The following is a 6344-nucleotide window of genomic DNA, read 5'->3' on the forward strand; positions in this document are numbered from 1 at the left end:
AGAGAGAGAGAGAGAGAGAGAGAGAGAGAGAGAGAGAGAGAGAGAGAGAGAGAGAGAGAGAGAGAGAGAGAGAGAGAGAGAGAGAGAGAGAGAGAGAGAGAGAGAGAGAGAGAGAGAGAGAGAGAGAGAGAGAGAGAGAGAGAGAGAGAGAGAGAGAGAGAGAGAGAGAGAGAGAGAGAGAGAAGCTTAAATAAGATGAAAGAGGAGAGAGAGAATGCTGCAGAGAGCAGAGCTACATGAAAATATGAAAATTGTTGGAGGGGGTAGATGAGGGATGATGACAGCTCTAGGGAAAAGTCACTTGGGGCCCAGAGAGGGGAGAGGTCAGGCTTGTCTTTTGCATGTCTGGTAATAGGCAGAATATCAGAAAGGGAGAAGTCAGGTTTGAACATTGTCTTCATAATTAATATATCTGTGAAACCATGTGAAGGGCTCCACTATGTCTGTATGCCAGTCATACCCTCCTTTTCCCATTGGGGGGAGGAGTATGGCAGTGTCTGGAACCGTTATACCACCCCTCTGATGTTGAACTTATCTTTCATAGTATATGACCTAGAGGTTCACTCCCCTTAGTGAGATTCTCCAGGAGTGGGGAAAAGAGGGGGTGTATTTGAGATGGGATTATCTAGAATTGACAATTGATATATGCCATTGGATGAGGTAATGTTTTGGTAATAGGAAGTACCAAGAACGAGAAGTAGAACCTCGTCTAAGAGACCAAACTGAATGATAATTTATAGCTAATGCTATCTGGCTATGGGATACTCTTTCAAGTAAAAGGCCCTTTGTGAAGTTTCTAAGATCTGTGGTTCGAGGGGTGTGTATCTTGGCTATAAAAGATACTAAGAATTATTTTGTAAGGACTCTTGTAAGAGTCAAAGGGCTATGGTGAAGCTCATATAATTAAAGATGGAATTTAAAATATAACTCTGACTTGTGTGTGGTTTGTAAACTCTCATCATTTAGTAATACAGGAAATTACCACGACAACCTATTACAGTGAAAAAATACCACACTATTGTTTTAAGAGAGTGCACAATTTTGAACATGAAAAGTTATTAATAAACAAATTAGGCACATTTGGGCATCCTTTTTTTGGTTACTACATGATTCCACATGTGTTATTTCATAGTTTTGATGTCTTCGTTATTATTATGAATGCGCATGTGAAAGCATGGTCAGCTCGTGGCAGACCTGACTAATTCCTGTCTCCTTCGGCTCCACCTTCACATTAGAGTCATCAGACAAAGTTCTATTGACTGTTGACATCTAGTAGAAGCCGTAGGAAGTGAAAACTCATCAATATCTCGTTGTAATTTCAATGAGAGCTTGGTTGAAAATCTGCCACCTCAGACAAAATTCAAACAGGAAGTGGAACTTCTCAGGTTTTTGCCTGCCATATGAGTTCTGTTATACTCACAGACATAATTCAAGTGTTTTCTATCCAATATGAATAATAATAATAATATGCATATATTAGCAACTGGGACTGAGGAGCAGGCAGTTTACTATGGGCACCTCTGTGCACCTTTCATCCAAGCTACTCAATACTGCCACTGCAGCCATAAGAAGTTAAACGCAACGTGTCAAAGTGATCCTGACTGAACTGTCTGACTCTGCGCCAGTCATCTCATCTCATTTCCAAGTTCTATATTTTGTGAACTGGGTGGCTGCTCTCTCCTCGCATGCAAGCTGCTTGGCAAACATAAGCGTGCAGACTGTGCTTAGTTCCAAAGTAAATAGCATATTTTTTCTCCCTTACCTCAACAAAGCTCCCTCATCCCCCATTGAAATTCCGTGCTCTGAAATTTGGATGAGAAATGTAATGAGGAATATCTCATTCAACTGATTCACATGAGGATGCAAGAGGAACTATTCCACCCCATAGTGTCTTTCTTCTTGCATCTGTATTTCTTAGGTAATGCGATCTCCATACCTGGCCTAGAGTGTGTTCTTGCCTGGAGCTGTGAAACTGGTCATGTGATCAGCAACCTCCCTACTCGTTCTAGATGGTGTTCCTGCCTGGAGCTGTGAAACTGGTCATGTGATCAGCAACCTCCACACCTGGTCTAGATTGTGTTCTTAAATGGAGCAGGACAGGTGTCATTGTTATGTCATGTCAGAACTGTACCTATCCCGCCTGTACTGAGAAGGCTCTGCGTAAAAAACAAAAAATGCTAATAGCAACATTTGTTTTTGCCCATCTACCACAACACCATAGCATGAGTTTTCACATGCAGACCGAATGAACTTTGCTTCAACACAGCGTTTTGCAACCATTCATACCTTATGTATTACTAAAGCTTGTTGTATCCCCATTCCTTTACATGGCGGAAGATCTGTCACAGAACTAAAAACAAGTCTAAAAACACATCCTACGGTTTATGATCCTATAATACCAGCCCACTATATCCTACTATAATACTCAAGCCTATTATACTATCCCACTATATCCTACTATAATAATCTAGCCTACTATACTAGCCCACTATATCCTACTATAATACTCTGGCCCGCTATACTAGCTCACTATATCCTGCCATAATACTCTAGCCTACTATACTAGCCCACCATAGCCTACTATAATACTCTAGCCTACTATACTAGCCCACTATATCCTACTATAATACTCTTGCCTACTATATCCTACCATAATAATCTAGCCTACTATACTAGCCCACTATATCCTGCTATAATACTCTTGCCTACTATATCCTACCATAATACTCTAGCCTACTATACTAGCCCACTATATCCTACTATAATACTCTAGCCTGCTATACTAGCCCACTATATCCTACTATAATACTCTATTCTACCATACTAGCCCACTATATCCTACTATAATACTCTGGCCTGCTATACTAGCCCACTATATCCTACTATAATAATCTAACCTACTATACTAGCCCACTATATCCTACTATAATAATCTAACCTACTATACTAGCCCACTATATCCTACTATAATAATCTAATCTACTATACTATCCCACTATATCCTACTATAATAATCTAACCGACTATACTAGCTCACTATACCCTACTATAATAATCTAGCCTACTATACTAGCCCACTATATCCTACTATAATAATCTAACCTACTATACTAGCCCACTATATCCTACCATAATACTCTAGCCTACTATACTAGCCCACTGTAATACTCTAGCCTACTATACTAGCCCACTATAATACTCTAGCCTATTATACTATAATACTCTAGCCTACTATACTAGCCCACTGTAATACTCTAGCCTGCTATACTATAATACTCTATCCTACTATACTAGCCCACTGCAATACTCTAGCCTACTATACTAGCCCACTGTAATACTCTAGCCTACTATACTGGTCCACTATAATACTCTATTATACTATAATACTCTAGCCTACTATACTAGCCCACTATATCCTACTATAATACTCTAGCCTGCTATACTAGCCCACTATATCCTACTATAATACTCTAGCCTACCATACTAGCCCACTATATCCTACTATAATACTCTGGCATGCTATACTAGCCCACTATATCCTACTATAATACTCTAGCCTGCTATACTAGCCCACTATATCCTACTATAATAATCTAACCTACTATACTAGCTCACTATATCCTACAATAATAATCTAGCCTACTATACTAGCCCACTATATCCTACTATAATAATCTAATCTACTATACTATCCCACAATATATCCTACTAGAATACTCTAGCCTGCTATACTAGCCCACTATATCCTACTATAATAATCTAACCTACTATACTAGCCCACTATATCCTACTATAATAATCTAATCTACTATACTAGCTCACTATATCCTACTATAATAATCTAACCTACTATACTAGCCCACTGTATCCTACCATAATACTCTAGCCTACTATACTAGCCCACTATATCTTACTATAATAATCTAACCTACTATACTAACCCACTATATCCTACTATAATAATCTAATCTACTATACTTTCCCACTATATTCTACTATAATAATCTAACCTACTATACTAGCTCACTATATCCTACTATAATAATCTATCCTACTATACTAGCCCACTATATCCTACTATAATACTCTGGCCTGCTATACTAGCCCACTATATCCTACTATAATACTCTAGCCGACTATACTAGCTCACTATACAGTATCCTGCCATAATACTCTAGCCTACTATACTAGCCCACTATATCCTACTATAATACTCTAGCCTGCTATACTAGCCCACTATATCATACTATAATAATCTAGCCTACTATACTAGCCCACTATATCCTACTATAATAATCTAACCTACTATACTAGCTCACTATATCCTACTATAATAACCTAGACTACTATACTAGCCCACTGTATCCTACTATAATAATCGAATCTACTATACTAGCCCACTATATCCTACCATAATACTCTAGTCTACTATACGAGCCCACTGTATCCTACTATAATAATCGAACCTACTATACTAGCTCACTATATCCTACCATAATAATCTAGCCTACTATAATAATCTAGCCTACTATACTGGCTCGCTATATCCTACCTTAATACTCTAGCCTGTTATACTATCCCACGGCATCCTACTATAATACTCTAGCCTACTATACTAGCTCACTGTAATACTCTAGCCTACTATACTAGCCCACTGTAATACTCTAGCCTACTATACTAGCCCACTATAATACTCTAGCCCATTATACTATAATACTCTAGCCTACTATGCTAGCCCACTGTAATACTCTAGCCTGCTATACTATGATACTCTATCCTACTATACTAGCCCACTGCAATACTCTAGCCTACTATACTAGCCCACTGTAATACTCTAGCCTACTATACTAGCCCGCTATAATACTCTAGCCTATTATACTATAATACTCTAGCCTACTATGCTAGCCAACTGTAATACTCTAGCCTGCTATACTATAATACTCTATCATACTATACTAGCCCACTGCAATACTCTAGCCTACTATACTAGCCCACTGTAATACTCTAGCCTACTATACTAACCCACTATAATACTCTAGCCTATTATACTATAATACTCTAGCCTACTATACTAGCCCACTATAATAACTCCAGACTTACAAACCACAAAATAACTCACTTTAACTAACCCATAGCCTTTGACAACCCAATTACTACCATTGCTACTGCTGCCATTACTAATGTTATCACTACCACTACTATTTAACAACCATTCAGTGGTGGAATAAGTACCCAATGTTCATACTTGAGTAAAAGTAAAAGATACCTTAATAGAAAATGACTCAAGTAAAAGTTAGTCACCCAGTAAAATACTACTTGAGTAAAAGTCTAAAAGTATTTGGTTTTAAATGTACTTAAGTATCAAAAGTAAAAGTATAAATATTTTATTTTAAGCAAACCAGACAAAACAATGTTCTTGTTTTTTAAATTATGGATAGCCAGGGCCACAGTTCAACACTCAGACAAAATTCACAAACGAAGCATTTGTGTTTATTGAGTCTGCCAGATCAGAGGCAGTAGTGATGACCAGGGATTTTCTCTTGATAAGTGTGTGAATTAGACAATTTTCCGGTCCTGCTAAGCATTCAAAATGTAACAAGTACTTTTGGGTGTCAGAGAAAATGTAAGGAGTAAAAAGTACATCATTTTCTTTTGGAATGTAGTTGAGTAAAAGTAAAAGTAAAAAATATAAATAGTAAAGTATAGATACCCCTTAAAAGTATTTTTACTTAAGTACTTTACACCACTGCAACCATAAATACTTCAAGACATGCAAACACACATTTTCTTTTTGTAAATATTCTTCTCTGAACTTAAGTGCATATTTATTCCCCACTTTACAAAAAAAATGAAATCACCTGTAACGGCTTTCGTTGGTGGAAGGAGAGGAGGACCAAAATGCAGCGTGGTACGTATCCATAATATTGTTTAATCGAGAATGAATACAAAATGAACAAGAGCATAAATGAAAACCGACACAGTGTATGGTGCAAACACTGAAACGGGAAATAACTACCCACAACCCATAGTGGGAAAACAGGCTACCTAAGTATGATTCTCAATCAGAGACAACGATCGACACCTGCCTCTGATTGAGAACCATACTAGGCCAAACACATAGAAATATAACATACAGAACAAAACATAGAAAAACAACATAGAATGCCCACCCCAACTCACGCCCTGACCAAACTAAAATAAAGACATAAAAAAGGAACTAAGGTCAGAACGTGACATCACCTTGGCAGAAAACGTAATATCCTTGACTGCTGCAACAACAACCACAACGGCCTACCTCACGGTGATGCTGTGGCTATTCTGTTTATTTGAGCCTACCGACGCAT

Source organism: Salvelinus alpinus, chromosome 38 (genome assembly GCF_045679555.1).
Source record: "Salvelinus alpinus chromosome 38, SLU_Salpinus.1, whole genome shotgun sequence".
Classification (NCBI taxonomy): domain Eukaryota; kingdom Metazoa; phylum Chordata; class Actinopteri; order Salmoniformes; family Salmonidae; genus Salvelinus; species Salvelinus alpinus.